Source organism: Eubalaena glacialis, chromosome 20 (genome assembly GCF_028564815.1).
Source record: "Eubalaena glacialis isolate mEubGla1 chromosome 20, mEubGla1.1.hap2.+ XY, whole genome shotgun sequence".
Classification (NCBI taxonomy): domain Eukaryota; kingdom Metazoa; phylum Chordata; class Mammalia; order Artiodactyla; family Balaenidae; genus Eubalaena; species Eubalaena glacialis.
This window is the reverse complement of record NC_083735.1, coordinates 24,410,631-24,437,079: the sequence shown is the minus strand read 5'-3', so window position 1 is coordinate 24,437,079 and position 26,449 is coordinate 24,410,631. Positions and strand designations below refer to the sequence as shown.

At 39.6% G+C, this 26,449-nt stretch overlaps 1 protein-coding gene across 4 annotated transcripts in view; it reads right to left on the bottom strand.

Moving 5' to 3' along the window:
- RBPMS (RNA binding protein, mRNA processing factor) overlaps window positions 1–26,449 on the bottom strand; it is a 184,652-nt gene that overhangs the window by 145,297 nt on the left and 12,906 nt on the right. The window lies entirely within an intron of this gene.

Genomic DNA, 26,449 nt, shown 5'->3' with positions numbered 1-26,449 from the left:
ACCCAACACAGCCAAAAATAAATAAATAAATAAATAAATTTATAAAAGCCACTAGGCTATTTATCAGCAAGGGAAGAGGAAGATGGGAATGAATACTAAGCAAATAAATATCTAAAATTGTGCTCTAAGACAAACTTCCATAATAGATAAATCATTTCCTAAGTAAAAACAACAGTTTTGTTTTTGTTTTTTTTTTTAAAGCACTCAGAGTTCAACACAAAATTCTTCTGAAGTGAACTTGCTTATCCAAGTGGCAGGCTTTGATAAGATCAATGTTAACGTTTGACCTATAATCCCAACAACTCCAGGTCAAACTGCTACACATATCATGACGAGGAGTATAAACGTATAAAGGTTCATTATGTATTCAATTCAAATGTTCTTACTTATTCAAATGTTCAAGAAACATTAAATCCCATGAGCAAGGATCTCTGCTAGTACAAAATCCAATCGTATGAATTCAACACAATGAATCCATCTTTCTTTTGAAAACAGAAACACAAGCAAACCGTAACTGCATGAAAAAATGTAAGGGTACCAGCAAGCTGTGGCAACCACATACCCCAGCCTTGGAGAAGCAGAGAAGCAGGATGACATGTGCTGAGAAAGCTAAGGTAGTCCTAAGTGACAGTAATGTTAGATAAAGGAATGTAATGGTGCCAACGTGTTCTGCATAGAAGGGCTGTACTCAGAGCACAAAATCCCATCTGAAGACTTCCCAGAGAAGAGCAATCAGGTCAGGAAATCAACTGGAAACTATGGCATATAAAAATGGTTGAACAAAGTAGAGATGTTTATCCTGAAGGGAAAAATACAAGGCTCAGGAGAAATTTGACAGCACATTTAAAATATTTACAGCTGCCCTGTACAAGGAGTTGGTTAATTATGTTGTCATCCAACTAGGCAGGAATAGTACTGAGCATGGAAGTCACAGTTCTAGGAGTGCAGAACCACTGAAACTGTCCCTAGTAAAATGGGCTACCTTGGAGAATAGAAAGCTCCTGGCAGCAGGAAATGTTTAAAGTGTTCAGAAAAGTCAAAAGAAAACCTGGAGTAATTACTTTTCCGAACCTCTAAACATCTTCTGGTGCCAGGAGCTTTCTATTCTGCAAGGTAGTCTGTTTTACTACGAACAATTATTTTCTTCAAAAGAAAAATGGGGATAATTATTGGAAATAACTAAGTTCCAAATAAGGACTTAAGGAAATGTCAGAAAAATTGTTGCTCCTTCCCTGTATTTATCCATATTCCAAATGTTTTTTCTATCTTGAATCAATATATTGCTGACTTAAATAATCTAACCAAAGATTGTTTTTCTCCTAGTCACCAACTTACCTTTGAAACCTCTTCAAGATTATTCCTGATATAGAGTCTTCCCTAACTCATCACTCCACCACCACAAACACACAACCACACACAGGCTGTGCACACATCCCCATTGGCTGCTGTCTCTTTAATCTGTGTATATCATCAACACAGTACTCATTGTCCCATAAGGATTACTGACATGAACAGAGTTCCAAGTTACAGCAAAGACTTTGAATTTAGGAAGTCATGTACCATAAAGTACTAGTACTACTCAATTAGAAAGGTCTATGAAATTTATGAAAGAATTAAGTAAATCAAAAAGCGATGCACCTTATATCCAGAGAAAACCATAATTCGAAAAGATACACGTGCCCTGCAGATACACGTTCACTGCAGCAGTATTTACAATAGCCAAGACATGGAAGCAACCTACATGTCCATCGACAGATGAATGGAAAGAGAAGATGTGGTACACACACACACACACACACACACACACGAATACTACTCAGCCATAAAAAAGAATGAAATAATGCCATTTGCAGCAACATGGATGGATCTAGAGATTATACTAAGTGAAGTTAGTCAGACAGAGATAGACAGATATCATATGGTATCACTTATATGTGGAATCTAAAAAATTGATACAAATTAACTTATTTAAAAAATGACTTACAGACATAGAAAACAAACTTATGGTTACCATAGGGGAAAGGTGGGGGGGGATGGATAAATTAGGAATTTGGGAGTAACATATACACGCTATTATATATAAAACAGATAAACAAGGACCTACTATATAGCACAGGGAACTATACTCAATATTTTGTAATAACCTACATGGGAAAAGAATCTGAAAAAGAATACGTGTGTGTATATAATTATATGTATAAAACAATCACTGTGCTGTATACCTGAAGCTAACAGAACATTGTACATCGACGATACTTCAATAAAAAAATTATTTTTAGAAAGCAATGCACCTAAAAAGATGGCCAGAGAGCATGTGTTCTAACTTGGCGCCTTCACAGGGAGTTAGCAACCACTTGGATGGTATGGATATGTGTCTTCTTTGGACCTGTGCCCTTTAGAAACATGTTTTAGGATCTTCTTCATTTTCAGCCTTGCTTAGATTGTAAATTCCTTAAGGACAGAGAAGTCTTCTTTCCCTGTCCCACAAAAGCCCTCCTTAGGAGCTGGTTAAATGAAATTCCATAAACTGCTCACAAATAGAAAGCCTACACTTGGAGAACTAAATTGTGTGATTGTGTGTGTGTGTGTGTGTGTGTGTGTGATGAGGGAGTAATTATTATTATTATTTTTGAAAATCTGGTAGAATGAAACACAAAGTTCTTTTTTTCTGTTCTTAGTGGACAGAAGAGACCACTGATAGTAACTCCCTTACCTCCAACTCTCATGTAATAATCCCTGATACACCTAATTTCCTAAGAGTTGTGGAAACTAAAAGCTCCCAGAGTTCTATTACTGGGTTTAATACCAATCACAGAATTTCAGAGTTAGAAGCTAACTTACAGACCATCCAATGTAGCTCCCCCATTTCACTGCTTAGAAAAGTGAAGTGACTTGATGATGCAGGACTCTATAAACAGTTTTTTCCCTTTTCCTTTTTAAACCACAAACAAAATACGGGCTCACTCACCTCACAGAAGTCACTGCATTGGTTTAGGACCACCTGAGACTCATGACTGCTCAGTTACTTTATTCTTGAAGTAACCCACACTTGGAAGTCATCTCTTAGATAACATGGGTACAATGACAAGTCTTATGTATACAATGGCAAAAATCAGAACACGGGAGTTCTAGGTCAAGTTGATAATTATAATAATAATGACTCAATTATAATAAGAACAGCTATCATTTCATAAACTCCGGCTATACTTAGTTGATTCAATCCTATGCATACAATATCTCATGTAATCATCCCAATGATCCTGCTACGGCAGGTAGAATCACCCCTGATTTACCCATGAGGCTCACTCCGCCCAAAGACAATACCTCAAAGTGCAGAGTCTGGATTTAAACCCAGGCCTGTCTGACTTCAAAGCCTGTGCACTCTCTGCTGTGCCACTTTTAAGTACTGTCTTGCAGTTCCTCAGAGCTGTTTCGGTTCTCTAGGACGTTTCCAAGTGTTCGGAAAGGCATACACAATAAAAAGTGGTCTGGTTCACTGCAACAAGCAAGGGCTTAGAAGCCAGGCCCACCAGGCTTAAGAGTGCTGACACCATCACTCACTGGCTCTGAATAACCAGGGCACATAGAATAGAGAGGTATTATGAGAAGCTTAACAGGGCAAATTTTAAGAAATGAAGTCTTACTGAATTAAAGTTATTCATAAATCATCGCCCTTAAAATTCACAGGATTGGATGGAACCTGGTAAATCACTCCAAACAATGTATGACAACCCTAGAAAGAAAAAACTCACCCCCCCCAAAAAAAAGATAATTTAAAATCCAAACATAAGAGAACTCTGTATTTTGCCTCCCCTGTGGGTGTTTATTTTGTTTCACAATTAAGTGGCCATTGGAAGAATAAGTTTTTTCAAAGTTCTGGAAAGTCATCTTAAATTAGGCCCCGGAAAGAAATGGAATCTCTTTTAGTAATGACTCTTGTTTTCTTTGAAAGTTCATGTTTGGGTCAGCCAAGTTTTAAACGGTAAAATTATATTGCTGGGTTGTTATTCAAGTTTGGGGGTTGAGAGGGGATGAGGCCGCTAGCTATTTGGATCACTGTAGGACAGCTTATCTGGTTTCTATACTGAAAGAAGGGTCTATTCTTAGGCAAAAGACATCATCATTTTAGAGGAGCAGAAGCTTGCACTGAATTTCTATTCAACAATCCGCATGGGAAGACTCCAGAAAAGTCTCTCTCTCTCCAAATAAAAGCTGTCTTCAGAGCTTGTGTGATTTTTCTTGAGTCAATGGAATGTCCAAGCTAAAGGGTTCTTCTTTTGTTGTTTTCCTATGTTGCAATATAGCCAGATAGAAAACAACTGTGTAAGGATTTTTCCCCCATTTATTTATTCTTTGCCTTGTTATAACAAGAAGAAAGCCACGAATAGTAACAAATAACTGAAACTACCGCTAAGTTACAAATGAGCCAGAAGCTGTACTTGGTTTTATTACAATAGCTATAACCCTGAACTTAAACTGTTAGTCATATGACTAATATGCAAACCACACTCTCACGCTCTATTAATGAAGCCTATCTGATTTTAATATTACCATCTGCTTTTAATATAACTACCTTCATGGACGTAGTCATCCCAGTCATAGGAGCAAAGGAAGTGGTGTGGCTGATAGGAATGCAAAACAGGTAAGCGACACAAGTTGAGGCAACACTCCTCAATGGATAAAAAACATTTCACTCCAAGGAGGGTTTAAGTAGCCCTTGGCACCAACATCTTCAAGGGACATCAAAAGAAGTCATGGGCACCTCTGTGGTCAGTACTGTCAACACCAGATCAGAGGTCCTGGTGAAGATTTCTTGCTTAAGGGTAAAAATTAATAAAAATAATAATAATGCAAATGAGATGCAGGGCTAACTTGTCTACAGTTTTTCATCTAACCAAAGACTCAGGACACCTCATCAAAGGGGTGAAAAATCATTACTTTTTGACCAGAGAGTCAGTTTCAACAACTATAGGCTAATCTGTCAAATTAAAGATTGGTTCTAAAGAAAAGTGATCTTTGGGATGTTAAATAAAAAATTTTAAAACTCTTTTCTTGACAATAGAACTGTATGATCAGTAATACATATACTGATAAGCACCCTTATTGAATGAGAGATGAGAGATGAGATGAACGGAGTAGGCCTTGCTCATTTTAAAACCACTTTCACTTATATATTAAAAGTAAATCACAGGGACTTCCCTGGTGGCACAGTGGATAAGACTCCACGCTCCCAATGCAGGGGGCCCGTGTTCCATCCCTGGTCAGGGAACTAGATCCCAAATGCATGCCACAACTGAGGAGCCTGAGAGCTGCAACTAAGACCCGGTGCAACGGGGAAAAAAAAAAAAAAAGTGTTCATTAAAAAAAGTAAATCATACCCACAAATAATTACTTATCCTCCCGCATTGTCATCATCTGCTTTACTTTTCATCATTTTCACTAAGAAAATGGCCTTGTTTTTATTTGTCTTTAAATTTCAGCAGCTTGCACAGTGCCAAGCACAGGGTAGACACTTAATATATCTTTTTGGAGTAAGTGAACTATAAGAGATAGGTATTTTTAAAATTCATAGCACTTTCACCCATATCTCAAGAAAAGTAAATGAAGATGAGGCAGAGGCTATAATTTTGGCCTTTAGGAGAAACTACTACATAGGGTGTTAGTACGTGTCTCTCAAAGATATCCATATATCCTCAGACATGTATAAAAGGATTGTTGCATGATTATTCTACCTTCTCCAGTTAGTAACTGAGATAGCTACCAAGAACTCAAACACCAGTCTCTTCATATAACACTTAAATACCACTAATTTTTTAAATGCTGTCATTTTGTAGCAGGAGGTATTATGGTGATAAAACCGTTATGTATTTTGACTGTGTTCATACATACCTACATATGTGATAAAATTTAGAAAACTAAATATAAACACACAACAAGTATAACTGGTAAAATCTGAATAAGGTCAGTGGATTAGAGCAATGTCAGTTTCTTGGTTGAGATATTAGATTTTATACTACAGTTATGCAAGATGTATCACTGGGAGAAACTAGGTGTAGGGTACATGGGGATCTCTCTGTATTATTTCTCACAACTGCATGTGAATCTACATAACAGTACATCATGTGCCTTGGAATAACCCTTAGGAGGCAACAGTATCAGGCTGCAATCTCAGCATTCATTAATAGAAAAGGAATATCCAGAACACCAATTTAACAATTGCAGTGAATTAATCGGTCCTTATTAAACTACATCTTGAATACAGTGTCTCCAGGAAAACCAGGAAAAAAAACCCCAAAAACACACAAAACTTAAATCCATTAGTCAATGAAAAGTACCGCTTTGTTGCTTGTGTTGGGTACCAGAACACATCAGTGACATTACTGTAAGGGACAAGAATTAGGTCTTGCACCACTAATATGTGTATGGTAAATTATCCAACTGCTGTGTGCCTTGCTGGGCTGAGGTTGAACAGAGTCTCTCTACCTGCTCTTACCTTTACTGGCCAAAAAATAAAAGAAAATATGGATTTCTGGTGCTTGGGAAATGTGAGGTGGTTTAAAAGAGTGGGAGAAAATGCTGCGTGTGTGGATGGGAATCATTCTGTGTTTTTGTTGGGGTAGTGGTTGTTTGTTTTTAATTCATTACTTTAAGCTCTATTCAGATAAACTATATTTTTTAAAAATGCTGTCATTATTGCATTTCTGTTCGTTGATATGACATACTTTGTAATGTACTTTGGGGGAATGGGTCAAAAGTTATTCAACAACTCACCAAAAGATTAGTTCTCTTTATAAGATCTGAAAAATGTGCCAAACAAGTGCATTTCAGGGATATACACCATGAAGCCTCTTCTTTGTTTTCACCTCTCAAATATCTTATTCCACGTAAAGCAGAGAATCAAGGCATGCAACTTGTTGTTTCTTATAGAAATACTACAGCTATAGAGCAACAAGTATGATTCTCTCCTATACTGCCAACAGTGGCAAAGGGACTCGTGTGATTTCATATTTTTTAAATTTGCCAAGTTTATGTGTAGATTATATAACCAAACAGTTGCAAACAAAAATATTGTTCTATGAATCCAGTTACTAGGGATAGGGCATTTAATTTACAAATTACTGTGATTCAATTTCTTCTAAAAGCACTTTCCCCTCCCCCTCTTTCACTTTAAAAATAGTTTAAAATTCACAAATTGACCTACATTTTGAAAAAGGAAACAATAGCAAATGTATACCACTTTTTAAAGCATGGAAACCTGGAGATAATAGTGCCATTTATTGGGCTGCTGAGCTTAGAAACTATGTAGACACGAAGAAGCCAAAACACGAAGGAAAATAACTGCAAGAAATTAATGAAAGGGATCTTGCTGGGTAACCTGAGGCCCCAATTGCTAAGGATGTACTGAGACCTACTATAATTGATTAAACTTTGACTACAAAATAAGATTACAAACTTTTTATATTTCACTACAAAAACTGGGGGACATGTATATCAATCACTGGATGATGTGGTTAAGGCTTGCAACACTGTCATTAGCTTAATTGCTTTGCTTTTTTAAAAGGGAAAACTAAATACCCTTCCAGGAGGCCTGGAGTTCACAGCTTTTAATTTAGGCATAATTTAGTTTTGAAAGCACAGAGAAGATACTGCCTGGGGAGTCCAGGAAGGCTTTCTAGAAGCAAGCTGTGTGCTTGAAAGCAGAAAGGCGGTCCTGCACAGAGCATGGGCACTGCAGCAGCCCCTCACCCCGAGCCAGCCACACGGCCATCCATGTGACTCCACGAGAGGGCTGATGGCATAGACCCATCCCACATCCAGACACAATGTTATATGGCAAATCAAGCCACTTTTTTGGACCTCAGTTTCCTTACTTGTGAAAGGAGAAAAGCCTAGACTAGCAACGTTCCTTCCAGTTCTGAAACAGGATTATTACATTTATGACTTAAGCATGATGTCTCCATCCTGCCTACAAATAAAACACACACAGGAAAAAAACTCCAATGATATTTTTTTCTCACCACCTTTGACCTGTCTTAGAAGCAGAAGCAAATGCTTTTGTGATTAAGTGTTACTTATGAATTCCCACAGGGCTGAACGTTACTGGTGGGGCTAAACATGGTGGTGACCCCCTCCATTTCCCAAAGCTTACTAGGGCTGCTCTGAAAGTGATGTGAAAAACACAAGGTTGTGAACACATTTAAACTATATATTAAAAGTGTTCATTTCCGTTAAAAAAAAAAAAAAAAGTCTTATATTCCCACAGTATCTACTTTTTTTTTTAATTTTTATTTTATATTGGAGTATAGTTGATTAACAATGATGTGTTAGTCATAGGTGTACAGCAAAGTGACTCAGTTATACCCATACAAGTATCCATTCTTTTTCAAATTCTTTTCCCATTTAGGTTATTACAGAATATTGAGCCAAGTTCCCTGTGCTATACAGTAGGTCCTTGTTGGTTATCTGTTTAAAATGTAGTAGCGTGTACATGTCAATCCCAAACTCCCAGTCTATCCCTCCCTCCCCCGCTTTCCCCCTGGTAAACATAAGTTCGTTCTCTAAAGTCTCCCACAGTACCTACTTCTAAGTGCTTTAAAGCCCTTTCATAGATCACAGTTAACATAAAACAAAGAGATGGATGGTAGACTGAAAGTACAGTGTCCTACCAAGCCTCTTGGGGTGCCCTACAAATGTTAGATTGATTTATTTGATCTGTGCTGGTATTTAAACTTGGACAATACAGAATAGACTAAATTTCTTGAAATAATGTTATCTCCAATTATGGCTGGATTACTTACTTAGAGTTTTTCATTCACTCAATAATATTACTGCTTAGGGCTTCCCTGGTGGTGCAGTGGTTGAGAATCTGCCTGCCAATGCGGGGGACACAGGTTCAAGCCCTGGTCTGGGAAGATCCCACATGCCGCGGAGCAACTGGGCCCGTGAGCCACAACTACTGAGCCTGCGCGTCTGGAGCCTGTGCTCCGCAACGAGAGGTCGCGACAGTGAGAGGCCCGCGCACCGCGATGAAGAGTGGCCCCCGCTTGCCACAACTAGAGATAGTCCTCGCACAGAAACGAAGACCCAACACAGCCAAAAATAAATAAATTAATGAATTAAAAAAAAAAAAACCACGAGTGATCGAACATGAACATTAAAAAAAATAATAATATTACTGCTTAATGTTACGATTAATCATGATGTTTAGCACTTGCTGACTATTGTGTGCCAGACACAATACGCGTTGATTCGCGCCTCTCTGTCCACCGCCCCCCAGAAGCCTACAGATGCGGAAACAGAGGCACAAAGAGACCGAAGTCATTTCCTCACAAGGTCACAAAGTCAGAATCTGAATTCCGGCATCCTAACCCCACAGCCTACCTGTTTAGACGCTGGATGCCAAACACACCTAGCACCTAACACCGTTCGGGGTGATCAAGATGATTAAGACAAGTGCTTGGTTTACAGGCGGTGGAGTCTGCCAAACATATAAAAAATAATTACAACATGATATGTGTGCGCTGTAACCCAGGCCTTTAAAAATTGCTGTGGCAACACAGTGGAGAGAGGGGCCTGCTGGGGGAGTTCAGCAAGACTTCCACTTGAGTCCACTTGAGCTGGGCCCTGAAAGATGAGCACGCATTCCTGGGGTGCAGGAAGGATGGAAGGGCATTCCAGGTGGAGAACAGCATGTGCCAAGGTACATAAAGGTGAGTGAGTGCAGGGAACCCAGTGTGGTGTGAGGGGACAGAGGGCACGGCAGGAACGGGGAGAGTTTCCAGGTTCGCTCACTGGACCCCTTTCTGCCTCAGTTCCTACCGGGCTAATGGTGGTTAGAAAGCAGGGTCCACTTGATAGTTGTCTCCTACAGGGATAGTATCTGGTGGAGTTTGAAGGAATGCTTTTTCTTCCCTTCTGAGATTCACTTCCCAGAGTCAGGAAGACTTTAAAAAGCAAATGGTCCTGGGGTGCAAGCAAGAATATATGTGTGATAAACTAACCAGTTAGCTGAATTTTAGAGCCAGGAAGGCAGAAGATGGCACACATAAGGGGAGGGGCGGTAAGTGGCTCCCATGATGAATTTCCGTATACAGTCTGTGGCACTTAAGGGTTATGAACAAAGGTGTGTGTGTGTGTGTCTGTGTGTGTGTGTGTCTGTGTGTTTTCTGGGGAGAGTACCCACAGGTTTCACCAGATTCTCAAAGGGATCAATGACCCCCAAAATCAACAATCACTGCTTTCAAGCAGGCCAGACCTCCCTGCAACTTATAACACCTGGGGCAACCCTAAGACACCGTAAGTTAAAAAAGAAAATCAGTGCAAGCAAAATGAGAAAGTACCCCTGCCTCTTGGGCCTTACTTGAAACGCTGACAAACACTTTAGCTTAAGGCTCTGTTCAAAAGGCCTTTAAGATCTGAGATAGTTATGTTTGCCTAACTTTATTCAGGTCCTATTATGCAAGCCTGCCACCTATTCAGGACCCCAAATGTTCATGACTTACCGATAAGGTGAAAACTCTCCAATTTGTAATCTAATTCTCCTAAGAAAACCTGCTCTCTAAACGGTGAAGAAATCCAAGAAGCTGGATTCACAGGCCAGGTACTTAATTAACTTCTCTAAACTAATATTTAAAAGAAAACTTAAAAATAAACCACACCTCAGTGAGACTTGCTCTTAATTTTCTACCACAAGATTAAAAGGATGACTGCCCCCTGAGGAATAATAATCACCAAGGAATCTGAACACAAGAAAGCTTATTTGCAGACTGGCGAGTGGGTCCCCTGGTGGAACGTGAACATTGCTAACCCAGCATCTGTCATCATGGTCACATCTTACATCACCAGCATTTCAACGTGTCATGATTCTTCCATTGTCAGCATTTATTCTCTTTCTGTTCAGCTCCATGCTGCTTTCTTTAAAGCAGTGCACAGGCCAAGGGAATATAAGCAACTTTTCATGAAAGACACAGAAAGAGAGACACGCCTTTGGGCACTCAGATGCTGGGCAGCAAGGAGCAGAGTGGTGGTTAAGAAGAGCGGTGCTGGAGTCAACAGCTGCCTGGGTTCGATGCCAGCCTTCTCACGAAGCTGTGCAAGCTCAGGCAAGTTACCTGCCCTCTCTGTGGTTTCTTCACCTATAAAATGGGGATCCTAGTTGTATTTCCTCATAGGATTGTTATGAGAACTCAGTAAGTTAACGTTCGTAAGACGTTTAGAACAGCGTCTGGCGACTAGTGTTTGATGAATACACTAAATCTTACCAAAATTCCTTGGTTAAGGAAACTAGCTGTTGCAACAAAACCGAGAAAGAAAAGCCATGTTTGGTAGCATGCCAATATCCAGGTTAACATGCCCACTGTTCACTGTGAAATAAAACACCAAAATAACCACTACAAGTGCAAATACTTTAAGTCTCCATGAAACAAAAACTATTTGTAAAAAGAAACGTATTTAAAAATCGGAAAATCAACCTAAGTTAAAGAGACATTTATTGAGCTACTACCACATGTTAATCACTGTGCTAGATGTGGGTGATAAAGAAATTAAAATTACTCTACATATACGTCTTTAAATCCCAGGAGCAGAGGCTACTGAGAGAGTAGGAGTCATGCTTTTATCCACTGCAATATATTGAGGAGCAAGCCTTAACTTTCGAAGGAAAACAAATTTCTACCCAAGTAATAATAGTGTTATTATTTAATAACGGGCTAACGCTCTTGTTGGGTAGGTATGTTTTCTCCAGAAACATATTGCAGGAGTGTCAAAAATTTTGGAAACAGACACGTTTCCAGGGACAGAGGGTACGGTGATGTAATTGTTACTGTAGCATTAATTGCTCTTTTACCTTAAAGTTTACTAAGAATTAAAAATAAGATCCTTTCTAGGACAAGCTCTGTGCCAGACACTCTGCCACATGTTTTACACACAAGATCACCTTACAGTTCCATGAAGTAGATATTACCGTCATTTTCTTGAAAATAGATGAAGAAACTATGGTTTAGAAAGGTTAAAGGTCACCCAGCCAACAGGAGAAACACACCATGAACCTAGTTATGTATCTAACCTAACTGCGCCCGAAGTAAGTGATTTTTAATTAAATTTTCTGTGTCACAAAAGCTGGGCTTATTGGCTGATTTCTCCATAACCTGTCCTCATCCCACTTCTCAATGATAACCCCCTTCCAAGTAAATAATAATAATAATAGCAGCTGTACTTGTTGAGCACATATTTACATTCTAATGAGGCATACTCTCTATTACTATTGCTACAATTTGTATTATGCAACCCTATGGGGCAGATTTTGTTATTCCCAATTTACAAGGAAGACACAGCCTCGGAGAAATCAAGTAACTTGCCCAAGGTAACACAGCTAATAAGTGAGGAGGCCAGGATAAGAAACCAACCAGGATTCAAAACCTACACTGGCCCACTCCAAATCTCAAGGCACTCTGAAGAAGTGGAAAGCTCATCTAAATCTTCTGAATGTAGACCCAGAGTAAACCTCTCCACCAGGATGCCCTTCTTCTCAACTGCCCCATGAGGCTGGTCTCTGAAAAGCGAAGATATTCTTCCAGGAAGTTCCCACCCCTCGACCCAATGGACTCCGCAGATTCTTTGGTCCCGATGAGCACCCGTGGGCCTGAGCTAGAAGCAGAAATGAAGAACTAAAAAGAGAAGAAAGAAAACGAGGGAAAGAGAGTAAAGAAGGAATGGAAGGGAAGTAGCTGTTTCCCAGCAATAGATTTTCCCTGGGCCCCTTGGAGCTCCGCCCACACTGGAAAACAAGCAGAGCGAGTCTAACTCAGACGTCTCCAGGCTTCCCCTTCCAGACCCCTCCTCACTCCGTCCTCCGAGGTAGCTAGGCAACCAGACCCTACATACACAAAGAGGAAAGCGATGCCCAGCCCTGCCACACAGGTCTTCCAACAAAAGCAGAACTGGTGACTTATAAATACCCGCAAGGTGACGGAAACACAGAACAAAAAGATAAGGGACAAACAGTACAGATGTTTGAGAGTCTGGATCTCTAGTCCGGGTAAGAATTTTAAAAGCCCTGGTAAGACACCGGTGGACAGAAAGTTGGAGGGCTCGGCTGGGACACCAGATAGCAAAGCCCATGGCGATTCAGTTCAAGAGAAAAGAGACTGGAAGTGAGGTTGAGCAGCTCTGATATTAACACAGCAATGAAGGTCTGGGGCATGGACACTGTAATATACATTTATTTCAACTGCTCTGAGGCCTTTGGTCCAGGTCCTGGTTCTCAGCCCTACTTTGGATAGTGGAAATCAATGGATACACGAATGCAGTCAAATGATTCCCTATTTAACGAGTTCCTCTAGCATAAAGAGTAGACACACAGTAATCGAAAATGGAATTTTGTTTCAGTAAAACACATCCATTCAATACCTCTAAGAATGTGATCTTTCCACTTTAAGAAGGTGCATTTTTGATGTATTTCTTCTGCAACTTCTTGTGTGTTAGCTTACATAATAAAAAATTATGGTAATGAGCCCAAGTGGAAGGATTTCCAAAACCTACCCTCAGATGTCTAAATGTGTCAGAAACATACATTTGGGTTTCTCTTGTACATTAAGCTCCTACAAAAGGAAGTGCCATGGAACTCTCATGCCTCAACAAAGCCCAGGTTTGTGTATAAAATAACAGTAGATAATCCGACACATCCCAGCCCAAATGCTACTGCTTCTAAGCAGCTTTCCTCAGTATCCTAGCCAGTGATTACTCTTATCTGTTACAGCAATTCACCTTTTCTAACCTCGGTTTCCTACTTTCCACCTAGTAGCCCACAAGCCACCTGAGGGCACTGCAATGCTTGGCACAGAGTAGGTACATAGAAAACTTCTAAAAATCATCTATTGATGTTGTACTTTCAAATTTAAGAATACTAAATATAGTATTTGCATATGACATTTGTACTTTAAAGAGTTTTTAATGGGAAAGACATATATGCGCACACCAACGACAAAAACACTGTAGAGGATTCATGAAAACATTGCCAGAAAGAGGAAGCCAAGTAATGCCTACATTTGCTTGAAGAAATTTTACTTCAAAAATGATTACTGCAGATGTGCCTGTCCAGAACTAAAGTTAAATTAGCCTGGTAGCTGCTGCCTGGTGATAATTCTCTTAGTGCCAGGAAGTTGGTCAGTATGTGATTAAACATGATTCTGCTCTTAGCCCCACCCTAGATGCTATCAGTTCCTTAAACAGAAGGTTCTGCAGCTGACCAGCCACACTCAAAAACAAAAAAACAAATCGTGCCAAACTTTCATACAAGTAACTACAAATTCTAAACACCCCCTTCCCATCCGTGCACCTTTTAATCGTCTATTACAGCTCAGCACACATTTAAAGCACAGGGGGGAATAAATTAAAATCGGCCATTCTCGTGACTCACAACAGATCAATATTTTAAATTTTTAACTTACAATGTCAATAAAATACTAACCAGTCTGTCAATTGATTCCAAGTTTCTAAACCATTCCTACCTCCTGTTCCTAGATATTCCCCAGGACTCTCCTACCTTCCACCACCACCCTTCACCCCTAAACTATTCAGCCATGTCCACTGGGAAGAACACCAGAACATGAAACACACGTGGACTTGGCTGACTTGTATGAGCATCTTCCTTTTCTAACCCCTGTTCAAGCTTTGTGAAATGTCCAGCAAGTAGATTCTTTGAGTGCATATTTTCCTTAAAATACTCTTTTTTAAATGACAAAACAAGAAATCCGCAAATGGAGTTTTGCTAAAAGTTAGAACAGCATGCAATCAGTTCAGAAACTGTGAAATACTTTTAGACTTCATGAAAAAATGTCCCTAGCTAGCGCTATGACTTTTAGCTGGTCATTTCACCTTTCTGGACTTCAGCGTCCCATTTAGTGATTTGCCTCTTTCAACTAAAATGTTGCAATCTTTAAAAATTTTTTAAAACCATTTTGAAATGGATTTTGATATCTGGTGAGGAAAGTCCCCCTTCATAGTTCTTCTTTTTCAAAATTTTCCTGGCTGTCCATACATTTATAAGTCCAATTGAACTTTAGAACCAGTTTGTCAAATTCTTTTAAAATTACTTTGAAACTTTTATTGGAACTGTATTTAATTTATAAATTAATTTGGAGGAAACTGGTAACTTTATGATACCCATTCAGGAATATAGTCTTTATCTCCATTTATTCAGGTTTTTATGACCTTTAGAATACAGTATTCTTCAGGTAGTTCTTTCAAATTTGTTTTTACTGTTGCCAAGAATGTATCTTTTTAAATTTTGTTTTCTAGTTTGATTAGTACTGCTTTCCTATGCTGGTAGGTTAAAAAAAAGCCTTGCGATTTTGTGTTTATCTTGTCTGGCCAACTTACTGAAGTTTGTTATTCTAGACTTTGTTTCAAATAATAACAGTTTGGGCCTATCCTTAAAAGACAAGCAAAAAACTAGGGGAAATATTTCCAAAATACTTTAGGAAGTACATACATGAAACAATGTTTATGATATATAAAAAGTGCCTAGAAATCAATACCTTAATAGAAAAATTAAGAATATAAATACAGTAGTCCCCCCATTATCTGCAGGGGATATGTTCTATGCCCCCCAATGGATGCCTGAAACCATGGATAACACTATGTATGTTTCTTCCTATCCTAACTGGTGGGTACATGTACAACATGGATATACTAGACAAAGGAATGTTTCACATTCTGGGCAGGAAAGAGTGGGATGGCACAAGATTTCATCACACCACTCAAAACAGTGTGCGATTTAAAATTGATGAGTTGTTTATTTCTGGAATTTTCCATTTAATGTTTGGTCCACAGTTGACCGTAACAAACCACAGAAAGCGAAACCATGGATAAGAGAGGACTACTAACCAAGTTGTTTAAAAGCTGATAACCAGTGAACATATGAAAATGTTCAACTTCGTTAATAAAAATACAAATTAAAATGATGAAATGCCTTTTTCCCAGCCAATGATTGCAAAGAAAGAAAGACAATTATCTGATGTGAGAAAGGAGGTGAAGAAATGAACAGTATATTAATAAGTCTTTTTAGAGGGAAATTCAGCATTATCTATCAAAAAGTTAAGTGCACATAACCTTTTCTTCCAGAAATTCCAATTCTAGGAATCTCTACATTATACTCGTGTTCCAGAGTTAAAGAGTAAATTTTTAAATGGCATATGGAAAAAAAAATCCTTAAATATCCCTTAAATTGTCCAAGTGTATGTAATTCATTAATTCAAACATGCCTAATAGTATACATAAATATAAATTTATTTACTGCGGTACATATATCATAAACAAGACATAGACAAAATAAAATTTTACATTTTTAATTATGTAAGAGCATATTATGATTGAGTTCTACTAAGTTAAATGCATAAAATGCAACTCTATTACTGTTAGAAATACCAGCACACCTGTGTCCGAAGATGTATACATAAAGATGCTTCCTGCAGTAGCATTAGTAACAGCAAAAAATACTGAAAAATAACTCAAATGTCAGCAGGAAGTGGTAAGACATATTAGTGTGCATCCTTACAACAGATACTATATAACTATTAAAAAGAATGAGGTATGGCTACACATTCTGATACACAAGATCTAAGATTTATTGTCAGGTTAAAATAAAGAGAGGGAGTAAATCATATGTATTGCATGTAAGAAAACATTTTTATCTGCATCTAAGTGCATAGAAAGATGCTTATTATACCATTAACTGTGATTACACTTTTGGAACAGAATGGGGTGGGAGATTGAAGGGAAAATTACATTTTTACTGCATGTACTTCTGTATTTTTACGTTAAAAAAAAAATCACAAGCCTTATTACTTTGTACTTTTTTTTAACAACGGAAAAATGAGGGAACGTGGTATTTATGGTCCTTTGCAACTCTCCAAAAGTTTATGAAAAACAGGTTTTCTGAGGAGTCTCCATGTTGATTTCAGTCACTGATAATGTCAGTTATCTGGTACTGGGTAGTGATGATTCCCTGGGAGGTGCAGACAGTGAGAAAGAAAACAGAGAAGGCATCCAACAATTCCAAACATTCTGTAAACGCTTAAATATCCAGTCAATGTGATCTATTCTGTTTCTATATGAAAGTAAACCATCTGAACGTTTCAACAAACTTTTCAGAAATCACAAACACCACCAAAAGATTTTATTGTATTCTGAGATTAGGCAACAAGATGTATCTGTCTCTTTGAAGCACAAGCTTCCCCCATGAAAAGAAAAAATATATGAAAAACATCAAGGCAGTAGAATGAGGGTCAAAAACTGGATCTGTAGGACTGAGGAGTGAAGAACATTCTATTTCCTAGGGATTAACATTTACACAAACATTGACTTCACTAATGGAGGGCCGTTTCTACCCTTTATCATTTTGTTTAGTTTATCTGGCCAGTATGATGCAAAACAAACCCAAGATGAAGCAGGGGACATGGCTACTATATATGCAACTCTTCTAACTCATAAGTCACTAGTATAATCCAGAAACAACACTCTACGTCCTGGCTCCATAGGGATTTCCCAACTCTGAAAATCCCAAATTGTGATGGAATGTCACAAAAGGGATTTATTGTATTACATTAAAATTTAGCCCTATCCACAGTCATTTTAAGTATAAAGCTAACACAAAACCAAACTGACAGACCTCAGACACACTTAATTTTTGATGAAGAAATCAGATGTCCCTCTCTCTGCACAATGTGCTTCCCACATAGTCCTTCCAAGGAGTCATCATCCTTCAAAGCCCTGCAGAAGTGCAAGCTGTAGTACTTACTGCATGCCTTCCACATGCACTGTGCTAGGCACAGAATGTACTAGTCCTGCCATCTAGCACACAAAGTAGTGAACTGCATGATCCTGGCCCAGGTTTTCCCAAAGACAGAGCCATTACAGCCTTCCAGGGGAGCCCAGTCCCAGGTGTATCTTGACCCCTTCCCCATTCTCCTTGGAGCATGTTGCCAGAACCTAGCATTTGCCATGGTAGATATTCAATAAAAATGCTTACTGAATAAACGGACGAGATGGTGAATTACTAGAGAAGTGAATGAAGCTCAGTATGATTAAAAGCAGAATCTGCAGGAGAAAGTGTCACAGATGAGACTATCTGATGAGGGGATATGATCAAAGGTTTTAAGCAGGAGAATGGCAGAGCATATTTCCATTTTTTGAAAGGTAACCCTGGCTGTCCCGAAGATCGAGAACTGTGGAGAGGCAAGGCTGGAGACAGAAAGGTGTTTCAAAGCTGGCCCAGCAGCGCAGAAAGTTTTGATGGTGGCCCTGCTCTGATGGTAGCAGGGAAGATGGAGAGAAGGCAACAGATTTAAGAGATACATGGGAGGATGAATTGCTGGATTTGGCAATAGACTAGTTAGGGAGGGAGAGGGAAGAGTTGGGCACCCCGGTAAAGGGTGACTCAGATGTGGAATACAGGGGAGCAAGTTTGGGGGTGAGGATAATGAAATCAGTTACTGGACACGTTAAGTTTAAGGTTTTCGAGAGCCATTCAACTAGAGGTGGTATGGACACTTGGATATTTGAATCTGGAGCTTAGGACAGAAGTCTGGCACAAAGGACATCATCCATGGGAGAGTAGGATAATGAGAAATGAATACACAGGACAGAGGGCTAAGGAATACTATCGCTTAAGAACCAAACCAAGGAAAAAAGATGAAAAGGAGAATGCAGGAGTGAGGTCAGAGGTGGGAAGGGGGGGAAGAGGCGGGGGAGTCCACGGTATCATGAAAGCCAAGGAAAGAAACTGTCAAGAAAGGGAAAAATCCAAAATGTAAAATGTGTCAGTAGTGGGATAAGTGGTTTTTGTTTCCTTCCTTATACTTTTCTGTATTTTCCTAGGATCCTTGATAAATATGTACTTTGTTATTCACCAGAAAACTTTAACTGTGTAACATGTCTAACTGTTATGATATCCCCATAAATTAAAGAGCCACAAATAGTCTTCTATCCTCAGGGCATGTGTTTTGAATTCATTCTCTGGGTCTGGTGATCTATCTGCTCCAGCTTCATGACCAGTGACACACATGGCCCAGCCTCCCGGCCAGGGTCTGGAATCCCAACAGAGCAGAGCTGGCTGGCCTATACACAGATGGTCCAGTGACCCTGGGGTCATAAGCATACTGTTCAAATCAAATGGCTAACCAGCAACAGACCCAGCCTACTGTGTCCCACTTCCCACCACTAAGGCCAAAGTTCCCCAACTCTGCACCATTTCCTATAAACAAGATAGCCTATAAACATTCACACAGATACAGGCGGTCCAAGGCTCACCAAAAATATTTGTTCATTGCCTCTAAAAAGGACTTAGGTTTACTTACAAGGTACTGCCCTGGCAAGCAGAAGTGTATCATTAATCAAAATGATGGTAATCCACCGAGCCAGCATAGATAGTTACCAATGACTCATACCTATTGTTCCGATGATACTTAAAAAAAAAAAGGAGGGGAGGTTTTAACCAAGATACTTCTAGAGGTCAACAAGGATATAAGAAATAATATTCTAACCTTCTACCCTTCTCTTGACCCCAAAACAAAGTTTTGGCATACTTACACCATTCACCTTAATAGCACCCTCTTGGAGTAGGCTGAGAGTAGCTATCATCCTCTTTATTTTATAAATTAACAAACTCAAAATATAGGAGTTATTTTACTTGACATAAAGGGATCCAGAGAGAGATGACAGCTCTTCTTCCAGAGAGAGACATAGGGGTCAATTAGAACAGCATGGTCTACTTTAAAAAGGGAATGGGCTCCAGACCCAAACTTGGGCTTCAGCTGACTCACTGCTCAAGGGAGAGTGTTGAACAAAAGCACTTCCTGGGTCCCTTCCAGCTCCAAAAAGCTCTGATAAGCATAAATGGGTATGTTATAACACTGACAGCCAGAGAGAGAGGGAAGATCTTTAAAACCGGATCTCAAACATGTAAGTTTCCATGTTTACATACCACTGTTTGAAAAGCAGTCTCTGTTTCATGAAAGAAAAATGAACAAACGTTTGTAGTCATCTAGATTGAATATCTGTGCATTTTCATTCATTGATTTAAAACTAAGGAGCACTATTGGAATGCTGTACCTGCTATTTCTTTTTTAAATACAGCATTTAAAAAAAGAATGCATTTACTTCAAAATAATTCTTGGGATGAGTAGCCTTTCCTTTCCAAAAAAAGAAAATTTAAAAACTCTGCCTGGATTATTTTGTTCAAATGGATTTTACTATACTTGGTTTTCATAGGGAAAGAATCATGGACATGGGGTGCTAAAAATAGATGCAATAAAGCTGAGGGGAAAGTACTGGAGAGACTGACACTAACAATTAGTGCAAAAAAAAAAAAAAGTGGTATCACCAGCATTAAAATAAGAAATCTGAGCCCATCCTGGGAACACTGTCACGGACTGCCACAGCCATCTAGCTTCACAGGCTGGCCCAGCTCCCCAACAGAAGTCCCTCGGCCCAGGGGACAGCCTTATAAGGCAACTATGCCCAGAAAGGAGATAAGAACACCAGGCACTTAACATTTCCAGAGGCCTCTACAAATGTTAACTCGTTAATACTCATGGTGCTCTGGGAGAGCCATGCCACTACCATTTCCAAAAGACACTGGGGAGGCAAGACACCTGACATCACGTGTAATTATGGCCAAGTGGGTAAGGAGCTGGCAGCCCTTCTTGGGTGCCTGGTTCAGGGCGTGACATGCCTCAGTTTTATCAGAAACTGAGTAAACGCTTTCCTACTCATGAACAGCAAGGGGGAGGAAAATTTCTCAACTCTGACAGTAAGTGAGGAACAGCCTCCGCCCTCCCTCCTCTTTCTCCCAGATTCCAGTCCTTGGAATAATTAAGACTCCAAGTTGAACAGCCTAGGAAAGGAGCAAGACGCAGGCGAGGGTCTGGAGGGAAGACATGGCACATAGGAGGATGTGAGGAGACGTGTTCTCTCCAAGTTGGTTTCTAGTCTCCAAGGGGACACTTCACACACATCCTTTCACCTTCAGGAATAAACTCGGCCACTGTGATTACAGTGCCAGTAAGAAATAAGACAGCAACCTATACCTTTGGAGAGGATTAAGTGGCCTCATTCTGTTTTTAAAAGTTAAGAAAAGTTCAATGCAATAATGATCAAATAATGTTTACTGAGAATCTACACTGTGTGACAGCTTGTGGCCAGGTGAAAATATAAAATCGCAGTAAATTATACATATGTGTTTAAAAGTCACCTAAAATATAAGCTCTGCCAGAATCTTAAGTCTCCACAAAGGCCAAGGCTCTTAGCCTTGTTCATTGATTTACCCTAAACTCTACATTTGTTGAATGAATTGTCTTTAAAACTAACAAGCAAGTCCAAATACAAACGTGTAGATATTCATGAAAGGACAGAAGTAAAAATACTAGGTAGCACATTCAGTGTGCTAAATCAGAGCCTGACTTAATAGTTCTATGAGGGGGAAGCCACTCAGGCTAATACTAGGAAAGCCCAGAGGGTAAGCCTGGGGGAAAAATGTAAATGCACGGAGAGGAGGAAAGAAGACATTCTAGGCACAAGCAAGTCAGGAACCTGGAGGTGGAATCATCTTTGTAAGAACAGGGCGCCCAAAAAGTGGCAACAACTCATATGTTCAACAACTGATGAACAGATAAACAAAACACAGTATATGCATACAATGGGAATATTATTCAGCCATAAAAAGGAACAAAGTACCAATTCATGCTACAACATGGATGAACCTTGAAAACAGTATGCTAAGGGAAGTAAGCCAGACACAAAAGGCCACATTTTGTACTATTCCATTTGTATGAAATGTCCCTAATAGGCAAATCCATGAAGACCAGAAGATTAGTATAGTTGCCAAGGGCTGGGAGGAGGCGTTGACGAACACAGGTTTTATTTTGTGGGGGAGAGAGGGGGCTAGCAAAAAGTGTTCTAAAATTAAGAGTTGTGATGCTTGCACAACTCTAAATATGCCCCCAAAAGACTGAATTGGATGCTTTAGAAGGGCGAATTTTAAGTTTTGTGAATTATACCTCCATAAAGTTATTAAAAAAGAAAGAACAGGACACCACCACCACCCGACTAGACGCCGGGATGGAGGTAAAGGAGAGAGTGCACACGCGCAGACAGCAGACACCAAGTCTGGAAATGCAGGGAAGAGCCTGATCACGGGGAGCTTTAAATGTCAGCGACAGAAATCTGCATCTTACCCACTAACTACAACCAAAAAATGGTGGTGGACAGTGCCCTCCAGTTTTCAGAGTACTCTCCTAGACGTCAGATCCTTTGACCAAGGAGCCTCCAAATGTTTTCAGGCGCTAGTTGATTTATGGGGAGTAACATCTTTGGAAGAGGTACCTCATCTGCCCTTCGTGTGAATGGACTAAGAGTGAGAGAAAGCCAGTTGAGGCTCTGAGGGTCTAACTTAGAGTCCAGACAGGTAAGACGGTGAAGGTGGGACAGATTAGACTGTGGCAGGTGGTCACGGGCCACCCAGATTTTCTGAAACGAGAGATGCTATATGTAACTGGGTGACTCACATCCTTGAAAAGAAGTTGCCACATTACTCACCACTGGGGACTTAGGCAGGTACCATATCTCAAATTTCTCTACGAAGGCAGGATCCTAAGGGGTACTAGGCCCCAAAGATCTCTTGATCTCCTTGGAATAAATTTTTCGAAAGAAAGAGTACTCCAGACTGACAGTGACATTTAGTATAAGACGACAGATTCTGAACTAACTGTGCAGGTCAAATCCAGACTTTGCAATTCATCAGCTGTGACCTAGAGCAAGTTATTCATCTCTCAGCTCCTCACCTGTGCATTAGGAATAATGATGGTTGGTACCTACCTGATATAGCGTTATGAGGACTAAAAGAGTTAACATACACGAAATTATGTGAACGGTGCCTAGAACAAACTAAACAAGGCCCCCTCGTTACCCATCAACTATGCTTTTCCTTCACAGCACTTATCACAGTTTATAATTTTATATTTACAGGTGCTTTTATTTAATATACACTTCCCCGCTACACTGCAAGTTCCAGGAAGGTCAAGGACAATGTCTGCTTGCTGCCCATTGTATCACTAGGGCTTAATACATTAGGAGTTTAATAACTCTGGAATGACTACATCACCTGGGAATTATATATTCTGTTTCTAAGGCTGAGAGCCACCATGACTGATCAACAGCCGGGCTACTGCGGAATGAAGACGAAAAGAAACAAATGCAGTCAAGGAGTAAAGGGCTCCATCCAGGAAGTTGAGGGGAAGAATCAAAGAGGAAAATGTTTTATTTTTCCAGTATGCTAACCTGATTGGCGAGTGTGGCTCTGCAAGCCTAGTTTTAAAAAAAAAAAAGAAGAAGAAGAAAAAGCTTAGCATACTGGCATTGCGTTCTGCAGGTGGTACCTCTGTCCCCTATGGAACAGGCCTGGTTGGGGAACCAAGGACAACTGATAAAAATTCTTTAAAATATCCTCAAATCTTTACCATTACTCATTCACTCATTCAAAATTAACAGCCAGATAAGCTCCAGAAATTATCTAAGCATTTTAGTGCCTACAAGCAATACTCAAAATAACTAGGAGATGTCTTGAAGGGGGGGGTTAAAAAAGTCAATATGGGGAACTTCCCTGGTGGCGCAGTGGTTAAGAATCCGCCTGCCAATGCAGGGGACACGGGTTCCAGCCCTGGTCCGGGAAGATCCCACATGCCACGGAGCAACTAAGCCCGTTGCTCCGCAACAAGAGAAGCCAACTAACAACTACTGAGCCTGCGCTCTAGAGCCCGTGAGCCAAAACTACTGAGCCCACGAGCCACAACTACTGAAGCCTGCGCGCCTAGAGCCCGTGCTCCGCAACAAGAGAAGCCACCACAATAAGAAGCCCGTGCACCACAACGAAGAGCGGCCAATGCTCGCCGCAACTAGAGAAAGCTCACGTGCAGCAACAAAGACCCAACGCAGCCAAAAATAATAAATTAAATAAATAAATAAATAATAAATAAAAAGGGACTGTAAGCCCTTTGACCCAGAAATTCCACTTCTGAGAGTCTAAGCTAAGGAAATCACTAAGGGTGTATACTCCAATTTAGCTAGGAGGATGTATAGCACTATTTATATTACAAAGCTGGAAACAAGCTCCTGGCTCGATAATAAGGAATGGGTTAAATACATTAAGGCACATCCTTACTACGGCATAGTATAAAGAATTAAAGATGGAGCTTCAGAATGTATCCACTGGCATGCAAAGATATTCATAACGTAATGTCAAGTGAAAAGAAAATCAAATAAATGTAAGTAAACACTATTACGGTATGATCTCGTTTTTGTAAAAATAGAGGGGAGTGAGTGTATGTGTGTGTTTACACTCGTACACACAGAAAAGGACATAAATAAGATAGATACCAAAATGTTAACATTAGCTGTAGAGAAAGGAATTGTTAAAATTTTAATAAACTTTATAGCTTTTGTTTTTTTTGCTTACCTTTATTTTTGGAGTGGAGGGAAAGGAAAGGAGGGGATAATACAGGTGAATTTATTTGCCAATAAAAAAAAAGATGTTATTTTTGAGGGGAAACACGGTGAAAAGAAATTTGGACCCAACGTCATCCAATTAGGTAAACAAGTGGCTTATGCATCTTGGTAGTCTCAATAATAAAAACCAGATAAAATAAAAATCCAATGGAGTTATTTTTTTAGTGTTGGGAGAAATGACTGCAGAGTTAAGTGCATAACACGATTTAAAATATGCGACAATATCCCAGAAGATAATCTCTGCTGTACACTGAAGCTACGCTGTGGCCCACTGCTGTTGGAGTGGGTACCACAAATGTCCAACACAACAACAAAAAGTGGCATTAATATCCTAGAGCTTTCGATAAAGGGAAATCATCTCAGGACTTTACAACGAACAATATGCTTACTCTTTATCCCAACCCTATATGAGAAATGTCCTAATTTGTATGTCTGCAAATTAACCCATTTGGGGTGGGGAGGGCAGTGACGTATTCATGGTACATTTTCCGAGGAATATGACTGCAATTTCATTTTGGACAATATAATGCTTATTAGTTTTGTGGAGCAATTTCAGAGAGCATTGGGATGAGGTGGAGGACTGAGGTCAAATTGCTGGATTTCTGTGCCTGGGTCTCCTGCTCTGAGCGGCACCCAAGCTTTCCTGGGCTGACTTCATTAGTGAATAAGGAAACACAACAGTTTCGTGGAGTTCAGAATAAGCTCATACCAAAAGGATTTTTCTGTATAATCATGACCCATGATTTATAATAATAGTAATAAGAGCAATTTTCATGTTGATTAATTGTTAATTAAAAATGGGGGGTGCTTTGGGAAGGCAGAGGAAGGGACAACTTAACGGTTAAAACTTCTCAAATGATCATCTGCCAAAATCAGGAACTCAACGTATTCCAAAGCCCCACAGGTATTTTTGAGTCTTTGCTCCCTCCCTACTGGCTTTTGTTTTTGTTTTTAAGATACAGAGTCAGCAGGCTGGGTGCGCTATGACCAAACGGCAACAGATGCTAGTCTTGCAAAGGGCAAGACTCTTCCCTTTGATCATCCAAGAACATTCCTGATCAGGACATTCTCACTTTGATTCAAGGTTTACCAGTAGTTGCACGAATGGGAAGAGCTACAGAAGAAGCTTTTCCTCCACCCAATACAATCAGACACGCTTCATTCCCAAATCCATCTAAACCACAAAGTAACCTATGTAAAGCATGCAGGTTGGGAATATTTGGTCCTAGTCACCAAAGCTGATGCAGAAACAGTTCTCAATGCAAAGAATTCTACCGCCAGACATTATAGTTATAAGTGCTTAAATGTAGAGAGCAGATCATCACTGGTATTTTAATCTTTTCTTTGTAAAAATACGTGATGTTACACAGATAATAACTGAAAAATAACTGATCTTTTACAAATGAAAAACAAATGCCAGATGTATACCATATAAGCCTCCAAATGAATATAAGTCAATGTATATTTTCATATCTGTAAATTACTAACACTACAACAGTAATCTTTCTCTCAAGTTTACTTATTAGGAAAATGAGAAAACCTACCAACACATGAGACACTGGAATTTAACAATTTTTCCCTGTAAACCTTTACAACAATTCTACACTCCTCGATTCCTATTTAAGATACAGAGTCTTTCAACACATGTAATATCCAAATAAAACACTTTCATACTGGGATCTGAGCATCCGCTTTAATCTTATCTCTGCAATTCTGTTAAGTGTCTGGTGCCGTGATGTAATCCACCTCTCTACCCCCAACACACCACACTGTACCCACCAAACACATCAGCAGGCCTTTCTAAAAATACAGTTACAATATAAAGCCTAAAATAGTAGGCTAACAATGTTTCTTTGAGATGTTTGTCGTTTTCTGAAAATGAAGTAAGCCA